The sequence below is a fragment of the Pinus tabuliformis genome, chromosome 1_2, assembly GCF_031772625.1.
Source record: "Pinus tabuliformis cultivar Carrire ecotype Pingquan chromosome 1_2, CPIR1, whole genome shotgun sequence".
NCBI lineage: Eukaryota > Viridiplantae > Streptophyta > Pinopsida > Pinales > Pinaceae > Pinus > Pinus tabuliformis.
The window spans coordinates 121,054,653-121,077,965 of record NC_142298.1 but is presented as its reverse complement, the minus strand read 5'-3'; positions in this window follow the sequence as shown (position 1 = coordinate 121,077,965).

Here is a 23,313-nt window from a genome sequence, read left to right as displayed (position 1 = left end):
TTCAAAAGTAATTTGAATAGAAGGCCAAATTTCATTCTTTGAGTCAAGTATGTTCATCCAAATTGTTTCCTTGGCTTGGGCCAAGGTCTAGCCAATAGATGTGTCTTTATCTAACTAGCATAGTGTTTCCAAAAGTCTTCAATTTTTTTCCAATTTACCAGCCCGAGTAGCTTTAGCTTTGGCCTTTTGGGCTTCCAAAGTTTGAGTTATCCCTGTAAGATATCAATTTCCTTTGATTGTCAAGACATATCTCGCAATGTCTGTGTGACCTGTTTAGCACTGGGAGTTTGAGTAGAAGTAGAAGGTGTAGTAGCTATTCCTGTGGATGGAAGTTGAGAAAGAGGTACAACATCCAAGGGAGCAGTTGCCATGTTCAAGCTATCTTACTTCTCCTTTATAAGCTTTTCCAACTTTGCTTCCATTTTCTGGATCTGTATCTTTTGATCAATAATTCATTTCATCGTGTCTTCTTTCTGAGCTTCACCTTCTGCAATATCCTTGGTCATTAGATCTTCTGTAGCTGGCAGCTTGACTTGTTTGTCAATGCTGAAATGTCCAAGTTTTTCTTCTTAATAATTTCTTCAACAACAATAACATCCTTAGGGCCATACCCTACCTTAATCACCAAGTCCTCCAAAGACTTGATCATGTTGTCTTTGGCGAAGGAGGAGACCTTCTCCATCTTTAATTTTTCCTGCACATTTACAAAAGAGACCTGCAATTTGGATAAAGACATGGCAGTGTTAGTAAGAGTGGAGGATATCATCTCACCAATTTGTTTGTGCATCTCCTTTTGATCAATGGGATGTATGTCCTTTGTTTTGAAATCAAAGGTGGTGCTCTCGTAGTCAACTGCTGATTTGGGTTGTGAAGTCTGGGCCTCAAGGAAGGCCATCTACATTCTGCCATGTTCAGTATCATATACTGACAGAAGCCTACTTTGTGAAGTGGAAGTCTGCTTCCAGAATTGGTTGTAGGTATTGTTCTTCAAGATTTTATTTCTCATCTTTATTTCTTTGTACCTATCAAACATTGCTTTCTTTTTTTCTGTCTGGATAGTGTGTGTTTCCATCTCAGTTTCCTTATGAGCCTCTAAATATGAAGGTTCAGAAGGATAAGTAGTGAACTTCATGGTTGCTGGTGGAGAATCTGTGATGATGATAGATGCCTCTTCTTCCATTTCTTTGTCTACATCCGGTTTATGAGACACCTTGGGCCTCTTTCTGTAACTGATCCTAAATTCTTTCGCTTCACTCCCTATTGTAGATAATGACCCTTCCTCCCTCTAACTTTTGTTGGATTTTTCCTGAGGAACAGAAGCTTACAAACTGGAAGTGGGCACAATCTATTCTTTAGCTTCCTATAGGCTATTTTCCTCCCATTCCAACTGATTGGCATACTGTTCTATGTCTATCATAGAAGTATGGATATAAGGAGTATACTTATTGTCCACTCTCAGTTTTGAAATGATGCCATAGTGGTCATAATACCATTTGAAGCTCAAGTTGAACTTCATCTCCTTTAATATATTGTCTGCCTCCCCCCCTGCAGTTCTTGTGTTGCACACAAATTCGCCTACCTATGTTTTAATCCTGAATTATGCCTTCTTCTTTTATACTACAAAGTGGATCTCATATGAGTTCAACATTTTCCTGATATGTTCTAGTGAAAATATCCTCATTAGGAGGTACTTGGGGATATTATAGGGGGTCAGTTCACATCCATAGACCCTAATCTCTATGTAGTTTTAGTATGGGTACCAATCTCCATTCTTTTCTTGGTCTAATAGATGTAGTATCCGTTTGATCTCGTCACTAATCCTGGGTTTCACTACGCTATAGAGAATGTTCATAGCTGTATGAACAAAGCCTTCTATAAACTGTTTTTAGGTGAATTCCTACTGTTCCTTCATGACCAATGAAGTCCAAAAGATCATTGGTTGTTGATCCCCTACATCGTCCAATTTATGCAATGCAAAAGTGAACTTTTCTTTTTGATAATAGATGAACATGTAGATAAAAATAGAGGTCTAACTGAACACCTGCTCTGTGGGAAACTTGATGAACTGCTCATGGATATTGTCAGCCAAGAATTGAATGAAATTGAAAATAGTAAAGGGCTTGTTGTTTGTGGAAAATGTGGAAAGGAATCCTAAAATAGGCTCATCCACCCATTGATCCGAATGGTAGCCTAGGATGTGAGAAAGGATAGAAATGATTTACTTGGCCTCATCAGGAAAAATGGAAGAAGGATAAGGAGGATTATTCTTGGTTAAGTGGGAGTTCTCTAGTAGAGAAGTCTCAAATATCCTGGCTCTAGTGGAAAAATCCAGCTTTTGATAAAGATGGGTGAGGGCTTCTAGGGAAAAAGGGGAAACATTTTCCATAGAAGGGGATAACATCATTTGATCGATAGATTTCGCTGACATGGTGAAAGGATGTCACCTGTAGGTGAAATTATGGCTCTTTGGTAAGGGACATAGCAAGGTTGGCATCTTCTAGTGAATTCTTGGGCTTGAAATGTCAGAGGAAAAATAAATTATAGGACCTCAATAGTGGCTCCAAATGGGGATGGCACTCTCCCTGTGAGGTTCCAAGAACATATGACTAGTAGCCTTGAGTTGTTATTTCAGCGATATCTACCTCTGATTTCTTTGTTGCAGTATTTATGGTAACTCATCAATAGAAGCTCAGGGCCTTCTCCGTGGGCTTCAACTTGAGTTAATAGGCCACCCAATCCACACAATAAAGACAATGATATATACAATTATACATGGTAAGAAAGTCTTTAGTGCTCAGAAACATAATGTTTGAGCATCCTGCCATTGATAGGTCCACCAGGTAATTCTATCCCATCCAAATTTTTGATAAAGAATGCATTATTTCCTATGAAAGCATAAATGACATAAGGACCCATCCATAGGTTATCAAAATTTACATGCTTCCCTTTATCCTCTCTTCTGGAATCCCACTTAAGAATTTATCACCAACGGTGAAATCATCTGCCTTTGTCCTTCTGTCAAACACTTTCTTGATATTTTCATGGATGACTTGAGCCTTGTTATAAACTTCTTCTCTGAATTGCTACAACCATATAGTTTGATCATTCCTCCTTTGAATATCATTGGGCTTACCCTGCAATTCCTGAATTAACTTGATGACTGGGACTCCCAAAGAGGATGGAAAAACCACATCAATTCCATAAACCAATTGTTATGGTGACATGCCAATTGATTTCTTTGTAGTGAGCCTATCAGCCCAAAGTGCATTTCTGAGCTTGTTATGCCATGACTTGTTGTTATCTGCTAACAGTTTCTTGATAATATTCACCAGACTTTTGTTTAAAGATTCAGCCAGCCCAATTAGCTTGAGGGTAATAAGCAGTTGAATGCCCCAAAGTAATATGGTATTTATTGAAGAAATCTATCGTTTTCATAGACTTAAAGGTTGCAGCATTGTCTGGAATAAGTTTTTTTGGGTAGCCAAATCTAGACAGGATGTTGGTTTCTAAGAATTTGATAATCGTAGCATATGTGGCTAGTCTAGAAGGGATGGCTTCAATCCATTTCGTAAAGTATTTAGTAGCAATAAGGATCCACTTATATCGAGCAGAGGATGGAGGATGGATTTCTTGAACGAAATCCAATCTCGACTATTGGAAAGGGCTCTCAACAGATATGGGCTTCAAAGGTAAAGGTAAAAGTTTTATTTTTCCCTCAAAGGTTTGACACTTATGACAAGAGGTTACTTTTTTGTGGACATCTGGAAAAAGTGTAGGCCAGTAAAAACTAGCTCTAAGTATCTTATTGGTAGTGGCTTTCCAATATACATGGCCACCATAGTCACCTTCATGGAATTCTTGCATAGTTCTTTTCGCATCATCCCTCAATAGACACTTTAGTAGAAGACCACCAACATCTTTCCAATATAAAACATTTTCTATGATGCAAAATTTGACTCTTTTTAATTTAAGAAATATAGCTTTTGTTTTGGTTAGACTAGGAGGAGCATTTCAATTAAATAAAACATAAATAAGGTCTGCATACCAAGGGGAGGTCATGAATGCCTCATCAACTTGTGGAGTCACATGTTCCTCTTGATCATCCATTTCAGCTACAAAGTTAATATCTCAAGCATTAAAATTAGATTCAACCATCAATTTGGCTAATCCTTGTCCTTTGATGAGCTTGGTTGCCCTGATTTCCATGTCATATTCAAGAATGATGGCAATCAATTTGCCTCTTTTTCCATCTAGTCCATTATGTGTCAAATTATCTTTAACAACAACATTAGGTACATAAGCAATTATATGGGAATGAAGAATATACATTCTAAAATATTTAATTTCTTTTATTAGTGCAAAAACCTTCTTTTCCATTATGTTGTACTTGAGTGCAACATCCCTTATAGGCTTTCTAAAGAAAGCAATGGGCTGCTCATATCCATCATCATTTTTCTGCAAAAGGAAAGTTGAAATAGTATGTTCAGAACCAAAGGAAAAAATTATAAAATCTTTAGTAAAATTGGGGCTAATCAGAACCGGTGCCTTTGTCAATGCTTGCTTAAACTGGTCAAGTGATTGCCTAGATTCGATGTTCCACCTGATTTCAAAGTCTTGTTTTAGCATGTTCGTGATATTTCTGACAAGTTCTGCAAGGTTAGGAAGAAATATTCTAAGGAAGTTTATTCTCCCAATAAATGAATGAATTTCTTTAATATTCCTTGGATTATTTATTTTTGGAATAGCTTCAATCCTTTTGGGATCAATTCTGATACCTTTCTTAGATATAATTTCACCAACAAGATTTCCTTCTTCAAGGCCAAACACTGTTTTCTTAGGATTCAATGAGATCCCAAGCTTTTTGCACTTTTCAAAAACTCTTCTAAGGCGCATGAGATGTTCTTCATCAAATTTAGAATATACAGTTATGTCATCTAGATATATTACAAAAAAATCTGCCAATTTCATCAATAAAAGCAATATCCATTGCTCTCTGAAATGTGGCCCCAACATTCATTAATCCAGAAGGCATCTTCACTTACATGAAGGTAGCCCATGTAGTAGTGAAGGTTGTTTTTTCCTGGTCATATGGATGAACTGAAACCTGATTATAACCTGAGAATCCATCTAATAAGGAAATCCTAGAAGATGCAACTACCTTTTGTAAAATATGATCCATTTTTGCTAATGGATAGTTTGCTTTAACTTTATCTAGGCTTATGAAATCTATGCACAATCTGATTTCACATGTTTTCTTCCTCGTTGGTACAATTTCGGAAACCCACTGAGAGTACCTAAGAGGAACTATGATTTTGGGATCGTGCATTCTTTTGATTTCTTTCTCAATTAAATGCATCAGAACTGGATTTATTCTACGAAGTTTTTGTTTAAAATGTTTTTGATATTCCGTATCTGGAATTTTGTGTTTTATGATTTAAGTGTCATATGTTTTAAGAAATTAATAACTCCAAGCAAAACCATCAATAAATTCCTTAAATAAGGCAATATATTTTTGTTTTTCAGCTCCTAGGATTGATTTAGACAGTTTTATGATTTTGGGCTCCTTTTTAGTACCTAAATTACAATCCTCAAGTATTGTTCCTGAGGGCTCAATATTAGCATTTTTAGCCACATCATTGAATAGTTCTTGTAATGGAGCTAGACCCCTACGAAAAATATTATCTTTAAGCTTGAGTGTTTCAAAGTCTTCTTTTTCTGGGTCAATTTCAAGAAATTTAGGTTTATTTACAATTTTTTCTAAGGGAATATTTACATCTAAATTATCTAGTTTCCTTTCTGGATCAAAATGTTCAATAATTTGACTATCTCCTTCAGATTCCAAATCAATATTATCATCCTGTAATTCATCTTTAGATTGAAGGAAACCATCACTCTGTTTATCATTTCCAAATACTTGCCAATATATTATGTTATGAGGTACAACTGGTCAGTGTTTTACCTCCAGTAGATATTCTTGACAAAGGATAAGGTATTTTGCAAGAGCTAGCTAAAAAGGCCTGATTGTTTGGACTGATGTTTTGGTTTCTAGGAATTGCAGAAACGTCATATTCAAGGAAAGTTTCTAGGAATTCCAACACAACATTTATGTATGCTCTCATCCTAGGATGTTTGGCAGAATATTCCCCTTTAATTTGTTTAATAATTAATTCGACATCTCCTTGGATAGAAATTATTTTAGCACCTAACACTTTTGGCAATTGCAAACCTAGAATGAGGGCTTTATAGCCTGCTATGTTATTAGTGAATTGAAAATTAAGTCTATATGAATGAACCTCAGCATGATTATTTCCTATATTAACCACCAAATTCTTGCTCTAGCACCATCCTTGCTACAAGAGCCATCAAAACCTGTGCTCCAAAAAGGTCGAGGAGGAGTTTTCAGTTCTATTAATTTTTTTTGGGCTAGGTCTAGTTTAGAAATCTCATTCTCAGCAATGATTATTTGATTGTTGATATCCCCATCATTGTAAAGAATAAATGAATCTAAATCTGAATGAACAGAATAAAGTGGATAATTTTGAGGTCTGCCTTGAGTACTCACCATAATTTTCATTAAAGTTTCTCTATGCAGTCTTCTTTGCTACCCAAAAACTAGTATGGTAGCAAAGGTCATGTCCATTTGTACGGTTCCTTGTAATTTTTCTCCCAATGAGCGTGAAAACAACATGGCATACTTAGGGGGAATGTCTGCAACCATTATATCCATCACTAGACTTTTAGGAGGGATTTAGGCTAAAGTAACACATAGGTCTTTGATAAGACCTAGGCATCTAAATTTGTTAGAATCAAAGGAATACAAGTCTTTGTAGGGTCTAGTAATGTCAAGTCCTAATTTCTCCATCATAGATTTAGGCATTAAATTGTGGGATGCACCTGAATCTAGCATAGCATTATGGCGAATTTTATCATGAATATTCAAACTAACATAGAATGGAGGGACGCCCCCTTCTTGTGGTTTGACTTCAACTTCTAGCCCAAATAAGAGTTCAGGATGGTCATCATTCAAATTTATAGAGTTAGTTCTTTCCCCTATGTTTAAAGATTTCGTTACTTGGGATCTGTACATGTTTTTGTTCATTAACTCTATGAGTGGAATAGGGATTTTCAATTTTTCCAGTCCATTCTCAATATTGAAAGAAGTTTGATTCTTACTTAATTTAGGAAGTTTAGCTTGCTCTAGAATTTGTTTCATGGTAGTCTCTTTTTGTTCACTAGTGATCGGGACATTTGTTTGAGTAGTTTTAGAAACATTTTTAGCAACCTTTTTAACAGGGATTCCCACCTTTTTCTTACCATAATTTTCCATAGTTTTCTTAGGAAGACCATCCATGGTTTTCCTAGGTTCATTTTCAGATGACTTCTTAGCACGTTGTTTTTATATGTTGGCAGTGGGAGTTTCTGCATTATTTTTGCCTCTAAGGTTGTACTTACTATGGACTTCCATTATGGCATTTTCAAACCCTTGTTTGTATTCATCTAACTCTTCAGAACCCATTTCAGTCTGGGCTAAGAGAAAAAGTTCCTACTCCTCTTGAGTGAGGAAAATTGTTTCATCATCATTTATCCCCAACAAATTTATTTGATTATCATCCAAATCTTCCACAATATTCCCCACATCATTTGTGTAATTTTCCTAAAAGGGAGGCCAAACCTGCTCATCTGGACCCTTTTGTTCTCTTTGTTTAATTTGGGGAACATTTGTTCTAATGTTTTGGTTTCTAGATTGAGGGGCATTTTGGTTTTCTCTTGCATGAGTTTGGTCATTAATGTTCACCCTTTGCATCATTTGGTTCACGACTCTGACTACATTATCAATCTTATGATCAACAACGGAAGTAGATGATTCTTCTTTTATGGTAACTCTACATTCATACTTTAGTTTGGCTTTTTTAGCCAGGATGTTATCTTCAACTTTAATTGCATTTTCTTGCATTTCTTCCAAAGTTTCTGGGTCTCCCTCTCTAAGTTGATATTCCATATCTACATCGAAATCATCTGGAAAATCAATCAGTGGTAGGTCAGGGGAGGGCTTGATGTCTTAATGTCTTATGGAATGTGGTTGTAAATAATATTAAACCATTCACAATATTCTTCCACACTTTCATTTGGTTTTTTTTTTCAAGCTTTTATATTCATGTAGGAGTTGAAGTGGATTCTTCTTGATCTCCCATCTAGATAAGAAATTTTGATGGAAAGCATCAAGGTTGGCTATACTTCCTGCAAGTAAACCCCTAAACAATTTCTTGACATCACCTCCTAAATTTTGAGAAAACAATCTCATTTTAACATCAACTTCATCTACTTCATGGAGGTCAAACACATCATTAATCCTATACACATGTTGTTGGGCAGTATAAGAACCAGTGTTATCAAAGGTCAAAAATTTTGACGGGTAATCTGTAGCCATAACATTTAGTGGGCCTGGTAACACCAAGGGTGGATACCTTCTTGCCATAACTGTCGTGGTAGATTGACTCGAGGATGGACCTAATGGAGGTTTAGTTTTGATAGTTACAGGGATAGTATTGATAGTAGTTTGAGAGATGACAGGTAGGGAAGTTGAAACTATGGAATAAGTAGGACTAGGAGGCTGTAGATGTACAGACTGGGAATATTGACTAGACAAATACATTTCTGCAACAGTTAAAGTAGAGAATTGAATAGATTGTTGAATGAAAGCTTCTTCAATAGCTTGGTCCAACATTGAAACTAGACCTTGCAATTTGTCAAATTGTTGTAAAGATTCAAGATCAGGATCTGTTTCAAGAACTTGGGGTATATATGCTTGCAGTAGGGCTTTAACGATGACAATTTTCTCTATAAAAACCTCAGAATTTGATCTAAACAAACTTTGCTGGAAAGGAAAATCAAATTCTATATCTTGTAAAGTTTCAAATTTCTCTGAGAGAGAATTATACCTTGACAAATGAATATTTTCAAGAGGAGAATTGAATGTAGACAAGGGACTATTACTACCTTGACTCTCTGTAAAACATTTCTTTCTCACTGACTTCTTAGAGTTATCTATGAATTCAGCAGTGTTGGGATCAAGGTGAGATCTAGAGTAAATTCTTTTTGGAGCCAGGGCTATGAAAAATCATCACAAATGAATTCAAATCAAAGATATACTAAATATATACAAACTAACAACCTCATATCATGTATTTCATAATGATACAACAATTTCTTATTGAAATACTTATTTAAAACTAGGGAATAATAATGTTTTGAATTAAAATGTATTCTTCCCCAGTATGGTTTCCCACTATGTTGTCATTCTATATTTTTGAGGTTGAGGGGGTAAACACATTTCACAACATCAAAACCACTTTAGAAGATGGGATCTACACCTGCTAGCTTCATAGAGGGATCTCTCTGTTTATTTTAGCTTTGTTTTTATTTGAATTTTAGGCTAGTTCTGATTGTAATTGTTTGATTGTTGGAAAGGTTTGGTTGATTTGAGTGTTATAATTCCATTGGGCTATGGTGTCTATACACTAAAATGGAGTTTGGCATCAATTTTTAGAGGAGTTATCACAGGGAAAGCTAAGTTGTAGTAAACGGATCTTTTCAAAATTTAAATGGACGGTGGAAAAGAAGAAGTGTAAGGTTCAGTAGAGACCAAAGAGAAATTAAGAATTCTTTGACCTAACTTCAATGAAAAAAATTAAAATTAACAACAGCCAAAATAGGGCGCTTTAGATAATGAATCATATTTATCACAATTTATTTTGATTAATTCAGATGCAGAATGACAGAGTAAAGAAATAATAGCATTTAAACAAATAAAGAGAAGAAACCCATTACCATTTAACACACCAAACTAATCTTGTGAAAGGTCCCTATATTATTGATGCTCCAATACGTTAAAAATTACAATATGTAGGAGAAATTACATTCAGATATAAACACTAATACTGCAAACCATGAAGCATTTATAATAAAAATTACAATAACGCTTTACATATTTGTTTTCAAATCGACAGTGTATTATTAACATAGTTACAAACTAGTATCATCTAATCCTGGCAAACGAAGAGGCCACGTAGGTTGTCAAGGAAAATGGTGGCCCCGTTTGGGTGGTTTCCATTGCTGAGTCATTCAAAAGAGAATGCGATGTTGAACTGAAAATTGCACTGGCTACTGTGATGGAAAAACAATTCGCTGCTACTGAGTTACTTCCTAGTCTAGTAAATCAAGTAACTCTTCCCATCTCTTTTCATATGGCACTCTTAACTTAATCACCCTGCGGTAGATTTCATCTACCTCTGTATAATTAGCAAAAGTTGGTTTCATGGAAAAATGTGTTTTACTTCATTCTACACATGGAAGTCATTTGACATGATCTCCAGAAAAACCTTTTATGTCAAACTTCCTTTGATTCCAATGAATTTGGTGCTACTTTTGGCTACCTCTTTCATCTTTTGGATGTAGTCCTCCTGAGTGATCAACTTTTCATTGATGACATAGATGCTAGGAATTCCTTTCTGCATCAAGGCTTCTATCTTGTTTGTAAATCTACTTACCTGCAGCTCCAAGGTCTCACAACTTTCCTCTACCTGGTCAATAAGATTTCTCTTAGTCAATACTTTCTTGAAATCCCGAATGGTGGCAGTTCTGTCACTGAATCCCATTTCCTCCTAGTCATATCTAGAATTTGAATTTAGGAACTTCATAATATTGGCAGCTTCAGTTGTCATTCTTCCTAGCTTTTCCCTCCATTGCACAACAGTCTCAATGGACTCCTTTATTAACTCTTTATGTTCAAATATAATTTGAATAGAAGGCCAAATTTCATTCATTGAGTCAAGTATGTTCGTCCAAATTATTTCCTTGGATTGGGCCGAGTTCTGGCCAATAGATGTGTCTCTCTACCTGGCATAGCTTTTCCAAAAGTCTCTGATATTTTCCCAATTCAGTAGCCTGAGCAACTCTAGCTTTAGCCTTTTGGGCTTCAAAAGCTTTGAGTTGTCCCTGTAAGGTAACAATTTCCTTTGATTGTAAAGACATATTTTGTAATGTTTGTGGTACCATTTCATCACTGGGAGTTTGAGTATAAGTAGTAGGGGCAGTAGTTGTTCCTATGGATGGTAGCTGAGAAAGAGGTACAACATCCAAGGGAACAATGTCCATCTTCAAGCTATCTTCCTTCTCCTTTATCAGGTTTTCCAACTCTACTTCCACTGATATGTATGTTTTGATCAATAATTAGTTTCATCATGTCTACTTTCTGAGCTTCACCTTCTACAATGTCCTCGGTCACTAGATCTTATGTAGCTGCCATCTTGAGTTGTTTCCTTAACGGTTCAATGTCCAAGTTTTTCTTCTTAATAACTTCTTTGGCAGGAATAAAATCCTTAGGGTCATACCCTACCTTAATCACCAAGTCCTCCAATGACTTGATCATGTTGTCTTTGGCGAAGGATGATACCTTCTCCATCTTCAACTATGACTGCGCATTTGCAAAAGAGACCTGCAATTTGGATAAAGACATGGCAATGTTAGTGAGACTGGAGGATATCATCTCACCGGTTTATTTGTGCATCTCCATTTGATCAATGGGATGTATGTCCTTTGTACTGAACTCAAAGGTGGTGCTCTTGTAGTCAATTGTTGATTTCGATTGTGAAGTCTATGCCTCGGGAAAGGCCATCTGCATTCTCCCATTTTCAGTATCATATATTGACAGAAGCCTACTTTGTGAACTGGAAGTCTGCTTCCAGGATTGGTTGTAGGTGTTGTTCTTCAAGATTTCATTTCTGAGATTTATTTCTATATACCTATCGAACATTGTTTTCTCTTTTTCTATCTGGATAGTGTGTGTTTCTAGCTCGGTCTCCTTATGAGCATCTGAAGATGAAGGTTCAGAAGGAGAATTAGTGAACTTCATGGTTGCTAGTGGATAATCTACGATGATAACTGTTGTATGTTCTTACATTGCTTTGCCTACATCTGGTTTATGAGTCACCTCGACCCTCTTTTTGTAACTAATACTAACTTCTTTGGCTTCACTCCCTGTTGTAGATGATGACCCTTCCTCCCTCTGCCTTTTGCTAGATTTTTCCTGAGGAACAGGAGTCTGTGTAAAAATTCCCATTGTAGATCAACAGATTATGCAATAAACTAAAGCAAAATACAAGATCTAGTTCTACAACAAACATTGCCGAAGCTTAATCAAATTGAGCACAATCAATGAGAACACATATAACTAAGAATGAGAAATCAATCACACATAATAAAGAAGAAATAAACGGGGGAAGCCTCAGCCTAAAACCCCAATCTCTATATTATCATAAAAGTGGAAAATAGTCACAGAATTACACAAAGCCTTAGCTTGGAAGCCAACTAGCTCTTAGTATAATCCCTCTCCTGCTCACAGATAGTCAAAGGCCTCTCACAAACCTTCTCCTCTGCCCTCCAAGCCTCCTATTTCCTTGCACATTTTTTCTTGGGGTCCAGTGCTTCCACACATGTGAATTCCCACCTCACATTGCTCACTCAGCCCAGTATTAACTGCGCAATCTTGAAGGATATAAATCCTTCTACATAGATGAGTTTCCTTTATATGAAAAATCCATCCAAATGATAGCACATTCTCCCTCCTCTGATCTCAACTAGGTCTTTGTCTGAACTGACATGCATGGGTTATTTATGAGAGAAGACTCAGTTATCTGAAGTGCAGTAGTTACATGCATGCATGCGTTAACTAACTAAACTTACATTAATTCAACAAACTGTTTGAATTGATCTAACTGGACTTGACTCAGTTAACTGAACCAACTAATTACAACTCATAATTACAACTCATCCTTATCCTTTAACTGATGGATGAATTCCTTAATTAATGGAGAAATTGTTGCATGTCCCCACATAAACTTCATGTTTGATTTTTTTTTAACTAATTAACTCAATATGAATTAGTTAATTATTTTACAAACAACCGCTAAGACCAAATTCGAATTTTACTTAACTATTTTAGTTTACGGACTGTCTAAAATAGGAATCTATCCCGAACTTCTAAAAATAGGAATGTTATTTTTAGCACTTCCATTTTTCATTCCTTGTTGCTTAGTCCAGCACTGGTACCTGAACTGTTGTTTATAGCAGTGCTATTTTTAGCACTTCTAATTTAGCATTTCTTGTTGCCATTTTCAATGGTCTACAAACTAGAAGTGGACACAATCTTTTCTTCAGCTTCCTGCAGGGTATTTTTTTCCCATTCCAACTGATTGGCATATTGTTCTATGTCTGGCCTAGAAGTATGGATATAAGGAGTATTCTTATTGTCCACTCTGGGTTTTGAAATGATGCCATAGGGGTCATAAGACCATGTGAAGATCAAGGTTAAATTCATCTCCTGCAATATCTTATATGCCTCCTGCTCTACAGTTCTTGTGTTGCACACAAATGGGCCTACCTGTGTTTTGATCTTGAATTGTGCCTTCTTCTTTGCTACTACAAAGTGGATCTCATCTGAGTTCAACATTTTCCTGATATATTCTAGTGCAAAGATCCTCATTGGGAGGTGATTGGGGAGCGTGTAGGGGGCCAATTAACATCCATAGACCCTAATGTCTATGTATTTTTGGTACAGGTACCAATCTCCGGTCTTTGCTTGGTCTTATAGATGTAGTATCTGTTTGATCTCTTCACTAATCCTGGGCTACACTGCACTATAGAGAATGTTCATAGCTAGATGAACAAAGTATTCTATAGACTATTTGTAGGTGAATTCCTGTTGTTCCTTCATGACCAATGAGGTCCAAAAGATCACTAGTTGTTGATCCCCTGCATCATCCAATTTCTGCAATGCAAAAGTGAACTTTTATTCTTCATAATAGATCAACATGTAAATAAAAATAGAGGTGTGACTGAAAACATACACTTTGGGAAACTTGATGAACTACTCATGGATATTGTCAGCCAAGAATTGATTGAAATTGAAAATAGTGGAGGGCTTGGTGTGTGTGGAAAATGTGGAAAGGAATCCTAAAATAGTCTCATCCACCCATTGATTCGAATGTTAGCCTAGGATTTGAGAAAGGATAGAAATGATTTACTTGGCCTGATCAGGGAAAATGGAAGAAGGATAAGGAGGATTATTCTTGGTAAATTTTAGCATTCTCTGGTTGTAAAATCTCAAAAATCATGGCTTTGGTGGCAAAATTCGGCTTTTGATAAAGCTGGGTGAGGGCTTCTAGGGAAAAAGCGGTAGCATTTTCCACAGAAGGGGCCAACATCATTTGATCAATAGATTTGGATGTGATGGTGAAAAGGATGTCACCTGTAGGTGCAATTATGGCTCTTTTGGTAGGGACATAGCAAGCTTGACATCTTTTGGTGAATTCTGGGGTTTGAAATGTCACATGAAAAATATAGTAGGGGAGGTTTGACTCCTAGATTCCTATTTCATCAGTTTTATCAGAGTGTTTTTCCTATAACTAGTAGTATAACTCGAGGAAATCACAGTCCCAAAGCATATCAGTTATCTGGTAATCCTTGTCTAATAATGGTGTATGATCCAAGTATACAGAAGGTGGAATTAGGGGGTTAATGGCCTGGTCCTGGGTCTTAACTTTAGGAGGAATTGTTGTAGCAGTTTCAGAACAAAATGGATAGACAAAGGAGGCTTACCAGGTTTATAGAAGAGAGTCTGTCAGGTGGAAAGACACAATGAGGTTAGTGATTGTCGGGATGCTGCTGGCGAGAATGCCCTGATAGAGAATGTAGAAACAAATTATGAACAACAGAAACAAAATGCCAGGTGAAAGATTGGAAATGATAGGCGCTGGGTCTATTTAAAAAGCAGAGGCAACGTCCCATTGGAAATGGCGCGGGGTCGATATTGAATGGTTACCTGGGAAAATTGAATGCAAAAGGGGTATAAAGTGGGAAAACATTTAATTGGAGCAATGGTTGAGATAGGTGGCAAGCACAGAGTGGTGGAGGAGGAGTGGTGGGGGCACGGAACGAACAGATGCAAGACGGGTAGTGTCTGGAGGGGGTGATGGGCTGTAAGTGGTATCGGCAGGGGGTACGAAGTCACTGAGATGCGTCACATAGGCAATAGGGCCCGGTGGGAGAAACTGCCTTTCGGAACCCCCCCCCCCCCTGGGTGATAAAGGGAGAAAGCAAAGGGGGGCCTAAAAAGGGTAATGGATGTGGATGGAGCATGGGATCAGATATCGAGGTGATAATCATGACTAAATTTTAATTGCAAATGACAAAAGAAAAACATTTTTCCACTTCTGCTTGTGTTATTACCTTTTCGAACTTAGGATAAAGGGGAAAACATAAGATGCGAAGCACTTTATCTCGACACAAATTTTATCCTCTAAACTTAGGATAAAGGATTAATAATAACATTTGACATACATAATAAATAGTATGGATTTTTCCCCTATTTTCCCTATCCTCAAACTTAGGCTAAAATTTATGCATGTTGATATTTAAGCAAACCTACAAATCTGCCTACCCTTAGCTAGACTAGAATATTTTATTTTGATCTCTAGGGTGCACTTAGACTAGCAAACCCATTTTTATTTTATTTTATGAAGAAAGAAAAAGCTATCTAACCTATCCCTTATTTCTCCTATTGACACAGTTTAAACTATTGGGTCAATGTCATTTTCTACCTAACTAATGATTTATCTAAATTGAACTTTTGGATAAACCGTCATTCTCTATCTAATTTACAGAAATTTAAAGAAGTCTAATCATCATTTAGCAGTATGATTAAACTAAATCAAGTGATTGTGGCATTTTGAACAAGCTTCACACAACTTTCTTTTACAAAAATGAAACAAAAACCATGTATGAGTAGTGGCGTCTAGACATGCAACACTTCCAGTATTATTCTTTTTTTAGTTTCTTTCTTTTTTTGGTGGGCTTCAATCTTTTTCACTTTTTCAATATTTTTGTTTTTTTCTTTATTCTCCTCCTTTATACCCTCTTTTCATTTTTTTTCAATTTTCTTTTAATTGGGAAATCATTGGTAGATTGAACAATATTTACAAAATAGGATTCTTTAGATACATCACTCAATTACCATGAGATCCTATAAATTATAGGACCCTAACAGCACCCTCCAATGAGGATTCTATTAGAGAATTTTAAGGATCTTGTATATCCTTATTCGACAGATGTTTACTTTTTGACTTGGTGTATGATGAGCCTTGTCATAGATGACTTCCTCCTTTCCTTAAGTTTTCAATGAGGTTCCCAAGAGCTATGTCCTTCATATTTGATTTCCAAGGATTTTGTTCCCTCTATCCTTCATGATTCCCTAGGGTGATGTCACAAGCTCTTGTTTCTATTGCTTCCATGATGACATGATGCATCTTATTTATTATAGCCATATCTTATAACAAAAAAATTTAGGAGCTATGACAAGGCCTTTTGTGAGGGATATTATCTTAGTCATTGTAAATATCTCTTACTTCCTCTTTTCTTGGACTTCTTCTCGTCAACTTCCTCCACTTCTTTGGTGATATGGGCTTGTTCTCTTCTTTTGATATTTTCCCTTTAAGACAATATTTCTTGTAATGTCCATAAATTTACATCCATAGCATTGAGTCTCATCTATGCTCTTATTTCATTTTTGACGACCAAACTTTTTCAAACTTCCCTTTCCTTCCTAAAATGGTTGTCCTTTAACCTTCAACACTTGTTCCCTCAACTTGTCTTCTTCTATATTGCATAGAAACTACAAGTTTTCAAATGAGGTAACTTTCTTATCCCCCATGGACATTTGTTACAATGTTCATCAGTTAGTGCATTTAGAACAATGATTATTATGTTCTTATCATCTCTGCCACATCTTGTAGTTGAGATCTTATGAAGATATCCCTACATTCCTTGATACCTTCAACTTTATGTAGATCAGACCTAAGTCATGTGACCTTCTTTATTGCATCTTCAGAGAATATTCTTACGAGATTATCATATACATCTCTTTGATGTCTCCAATATTGCTATATGAGGGGACCTTTCATAAGAATCCCTTTCCATGAATTCAGAGGAGACATTTTTCATTGATGTGTTCAATGACTTCACTTTCTTTGAGGACTATGTCTATCCTCCTTTTTCATGTAAGGAATTTCAATGACCCGACCAGCTTATAGATCTCGATGCAAACATGACATAATTTTACCAATTTGATTAAAGAATGAAAAATAATTACCTCACAAGTGAATATGAAAAATTCATCTTGATCACTTTGATGATGGTTGAAGAAGATGTATTAGTGCTCCATTTTGGATGATCTACTTCCAAATGAAAAGGCCTTTCTTCAATAAGGAAGACAATGCCTTGTGATCTATCTCCTTTTGATGATGGTGATTGATGAGGATTTCTTTGCTTCTTCCTTGGATTATCTTCTTGAGAGAGGATCCTTGCTTCAATGAGAGGGAACTTGACTCATAGATTTGAAGATGATAATGTCTTCTCATATTCACAATACTTCAACTACTTAGGTAGTGAATGAGTGAAGATCATAATTAATTCTAGGGTTTTATTCTTCAGTGTAGATCTTGATCATTTTCTTTGATAACCTTCAACTTGTTTAGATTCCTTTGTTGAAACTCAATCCTTGAGTGTCTCTTTGATCAAATGTCCTTCCTTTGACTTATGTACCTTAGCTCTAATGCCATGTTGACAAATCTATGGAATTATCATTATGTGATTTCTCTTATATTAGTGACTGTTTGTCAATGGATTTTACTTCTTTAGTTTAGGATCGTCTTCCTATTAGATTATTAGTGTTCTTCTTCATCAAATAGTAACAAATTCATGAACATTACTACACAAGGGACATGACATGTAGGTTGTGAGCTACAACCAAAACCTCTCACTCTTTGAGAGGAAAACCTGCACACATTCTTCTTATATATATTCCAACTGACGAATACGAGACCAAGACCGTTGACCTATTAGCCACTCCAAGGCCAAGACACACGTGATCTTGTCAATAACTGACTCCTCTTCCATCGAGACATTCATCATTGCCTTGATACCAAGATCTTCATCAGACCCTTGATATCATTGTTTCCTTCACGAGCCCTTATGAAAAAGATATGAAACCTTATTGTACTTTGATATGACACTGAGACAATGGTATATATCACTGTAAGCTAGTATCTAGCTATCCATTTATCCTCCATTGACTGATTCATCCAAACCTCTTCACTACCACTGAGATGCAAGCTTTTGTCTCGCTGCCACATTACACTTTTCGCCACTGTGATCCATGCTTCAAGAGGGATTTGATTCCTTGTTAACTGTGATAGAAGTCTGAGTTTATCACTATTGCAATCCATCCAAAATAGAGATAAAACTTCTTGGAGATCGAACTCGTCATTTCTCTCTTCATCCAAACTATTGGTTGTATTTCACTGAAAACTTTAGAGGAATCTGAACTTTTGTTTCCATCGAAAATATCAGACATCTGAAATTATGTTGCCACCATAAAATTCAGAGAGATATGACCAAAAGTATTTGTTTGGAGAATAGGCCTAGGTTCTTATTTATAGTGGTTTTTCCATCATATATAAGATGACATGAGTTTATGAACAGGTGTGTCTTCATCATGTGAGCCAACATGAGTTCCTTCATTTATCGTGAGGCTGACATAGGAAGAGGTCTATATCCTTGTCATTGCAGGGATATTATATATTTTCATAGACTCATATACACTGACACATGCTCAAGAAGAGATCTTCATACATGACATTAATCATTTGACTTAAAAGACAAATCCTAATGCTCTCAATGGGAGCCATCTAGAATAAAAACACTTACACATGAAACCCATGAAGCAAGGCTTACGATAATAATCTTATTTTTCTTCATTAAATCATTTACAAAAGTTACAATTACATGTCATTATGAAGACCAAACCTAGTTACAATTTTCAAAACTTGTCACATCTAAAATTTTATGGAAAAGGTACAACAACCATACTTGATTATGTGATTGATGTAATATCCCTTGTCAAAAATCCATGTAATAAAGTTAATAAAGGATAAGCAAGGTCATGGGACATGTATTCCAAGCTGAATGTTGGGAAAAAAACATAGTCATGGGGATCACTTGTGATTAATTAATGGTTATGGAAATTGGCAAAGGAAATGGAAAAGGCTTTGGAAAGGCATCAGATTTATTCAGATTTTATTTATGAAAATAATGGAAAATAGGAGAAAACAGAGGTGAAAGGTCACAGGTTGCATGTAAGGAGGAAAATGAAGGGAAATAATGGAAACTTGAAGAAAATATGGGCCTCATTAATAAAAAGGCTTCTGAGGATAATTTTATAGCTTTTTGTCAGTTCATTTTTGGAGCTCTCATCTTATACTCTTTGTCTCTCATACTCTTAGACACAGATTTTTCTTGTAGTGCTCTTGGAGGAGTGCGGTATACTTGGTATTCAGAGAAAGAAGGAAAAATAAGAGCTGGAAAGTGCAAGAGGACATCAAGATCAACAACTACAATGGGTTTTTTCTTTTAGGTACCGAGTTGCATTTATGGTTTCCTTGCTAGTTTTGGTATGCATGGGGCATGCATGTGCTTTCTTGGTTATGATCTATCATTAGCATGGAGGATTTCCTAGATTGATGGTGTTTTTTGCCTAGCATTTCCCTTTTCTGGATAGCCATGTTGTTATGGGTTTTTCCTCTTGTTTTTTGGTTGGTTCAGATGTTCCTTTAGATGTGGGTTGAGTTACTAGTTTCTAGGGCCTTGGTTGGAAAAATGCTTTTGAAGCTCTATAACACCATGGGTTGAGTTACTAGTCTTGGAAGTCTTGGTTGAAAAAAAATCCTAGAGGCCATGGTAGGTTGCGTTAGTAGTCTTGGAATCCCTAGTTGGACAAACACTCTGGAGCCTGAAGAAACTATGTGTTGAGTTACTAGTCCTGGAAGCCTTAGTTGGAACAAATAATCTGGGGCCTTGGACAACATTGGTAGAGATCAATTTGGTGATTGTGATTGATTTTTGACTATGAAGTGGAATCATTGGTTGAGGTTTGAGGTTGTTTTACCTCTCGAAGCCTTGGTTTGTTTTTTTTTATTTGTTTCAGGAGATCCCACATTCATGCTTAGAATATGGCATAGGGGTAATTGGTTGAAAGAGAGATTTAGCTCAGCCCATTCTATAATCGGGTGGTATGTGGAAGTCCCTGACTTGGTTGGATTTTCATATGTGAATAAGAGCTCATTTTCCTTGGTACTTTCATGAGTAAATGTGCTTGATATTATTTGTCTTTAATGGTTGTTTCCTCATTGATATATATTTGGTTATTTCCTCGCTATAAGAGTGTTTTATGACAATTATGATGTATGGTTCTCATCATGTTTTGGTTAGAATATGAAATGTTAGTGAATGAATGACCTAATAGATGAAAATGCAACAATTTTGACGATATACAAATCCTCTTTGACGATTCTTAGATAAGTACAAGACCCCTACGTTTAGATATGTTGTTGTGGCATGTAGATTTCATATTTGTGATATGTTTGACGAAATTCTCGTCCAGAGTAGTAGGGGTTAGGTCAAGTCCTTGTTCAAGTGTTTTGCATTAGTACCCATGTTTCTATGTTATTTATCATTTCTAGAAGTTACATGAAGTTTTGGGAAGTGGCCTGAGTCCTAGCCCTGAGAAAGTGGCATAGAATCTAAGGTCATTGGCACATAAATGCCTAAAAAATGTGACACTCTAATGGATGCCTTGGTTTCATAGAAACTAGAGGGTCCTAGTCACATTCATGGCTTGTAGAGGGAGCGACTGAGGCTCTACGGTATTCAAAAAGAAAGTTTTCTTAGGGGTTTTCCACCTGGAAGCGTTGGTTGGATCCTTAAAGAAATGTAGCACGTGTGGAAGGTCAGATTGGTCTTGTCATGTCGATTTCACTTCCTTAAATATAATTGGTGATTTGAGTCATATCATAGTAACTCTTCGTCACATCTTTACTTAGTGGACTAGTTAGGTTGGGTAAATGTGGGAGAAGGGTGTTAGAGAGTGGTATCAGAGCATGGTTCTGTTCTCCTTGCGTGATGTCTAGTTTCCATTTTCCTTGGATGAATGTGTTGTCATATATACATGTTGGTTTCAATATGTCCTTATGTGTGTGGTCTATGTTCTTGTTGTGTATGTGTGGTGATGGTCATGCTCCTCATTGTGATGCATGCAGAATTTGATGGTGTTTTTTCGGAATGTGTTCATCATGAATGCATCTTAGTTTTTATATGTATTGTGTATGCACGCGTGTCAAAATTATGTTGTTATGCATGGATTGTGTATAACTGGTGTTGTAGTTATGGCATCATGCATGGAAACTGAATGATGATTGAGATGATGTTTATATACTGATATGATTATAATTATATATGTATTGTGCTAATCTATTTGATCTTGAATATGAGATATCCTCCCTGAACTAAACTGAGGTACATCGTTTTGTTTATGATTTTGGTTTAGTTGACATGATATACCTTGCAGGAAGATAAGGTCAAATAATGCAAGCAAGATGGTGGAGTAAAACTCACGAAATTCTCTCTATAGATTAGATCAAGCATGGTTAGGGTTATTCTCCTGACATAGCAAACACTCTGAGAATTTTGAAGGAAGAAATAAGGATTTTCAAGTAAGGTAATGACATAATCAATCAATTACAGGAGAGACTTTCTAGAGCACGGCAGAAACAAGGAGAAGTCAATGCGATGATTATTCAGAGCTTGTCATACTTGCAGAGATAAGAACCACCTCGAATCAGTCATGGACATGAGGATAGGGCTAATGGCGCACATTGTAGGAGGTCGCATGGTAAGCACAGGTAGGATAGAGATGACATAGTCAAAGATGGTATATTCTTCGATACACCTGATAGACGAGATAGTGTACATGGGCTTTACTATAGTTATCGTTCAGATAAATATCATGCTCATAATCGCTATCATCCTTACAGGAGGAGTAACAGGGGATATTTTCGAGATGAGCTCAAGAACAAAAAGGCACCTACATTTGATGGAGAAATGAAGCTGTCACGGGATGTCAAAGCATGGTTTCTTGAGATGAATAATTTCTTCAGGTTGCATGACCACTCAGTGAACATGAAGGCTAGAATAGTTACATTATGTAGACTTAAAGGTAAAACATATATTTGGTGGGAAGAAGTAAAGAATGTTAGATGTATTCTTGAAGAATAAAGAAGTGCTTGCAAAATTTTGGTTAGTGCAGTTAACAATGTAAACTTTGAAATGAGAACTGATACGATTCCCATTTCCTTGACATAGAAAAGAAGTCAACCGATTTTGAAAAGTGGTGATGCAGAATACACCTTTTTTTTCGGAACATATTTTTGACAATTTAAATTTTCTTATGTATCAAATATAAATATTTCTTTTAAATGTTAGTGATTAATGTTGATTTTGAAACGTGTTGATGTAGCATCAACCCTTTTTTTTAGAGGGCTTATTTTTGACACTTTAAATTTTCTAATGTATTAAGTGTGGATATTTCTTTTAAATGTTACATTTTTTTACACTTTAAATTTTTTTATGTCCAATTTATTTTGAAACCATGATTACTTAACAAATTTTCTAGTTGTCTTATTTATCCTTTTTAGATGTTGATTAGTTAAAAAAGTAAAAATAAAAATAAAATAAAAAATGTAAAAAAAAAAAGATATTTTGTAAACCATAAAATATTGAAAAGAAAAGAAAAATAAAAACTATAAAAATAAGTAAATAAAAATAGTAAAACTTTAAAGACCATTAACAAAAAAACTAAAAATATATAAAAACAAATAAAAAATAAAAACAAACTTTATTAAATAAAAAAAATAAAGATAAAAAACTACTAAAATTGGATTAAAAGCATTTAAAAAAAACCTAAAAAAAACAAAAAATACTCAAATTTCAAAAAAAATAATAAAAAATCCATATATATATATATATATATATATATATATATATATATATATATATATATATATATATATATATATATATATATATATATATATATATAATTTTAATGGTTTTTTTGTGTCCTTTTTTTTTTGTTTAATTTGAGTAGTTTTGGTTTTTAATGTTTTTTTTTTTTTTTTGTTAGTTTTCTAGTTTTTATTTTTTAAATCTAATTTCTTTTTATTTATTTTATTTATATATTTTTACTTTTTTGTTAATAGTTTTTTAAATTTTGTATTTTTATTTACTTAATCTTATAGTTTTTTTAAATTTTGTTTTCTTTTCCCAATTTTTTTATGGAGATAATTTATTTCTTTTACATTTTTTATG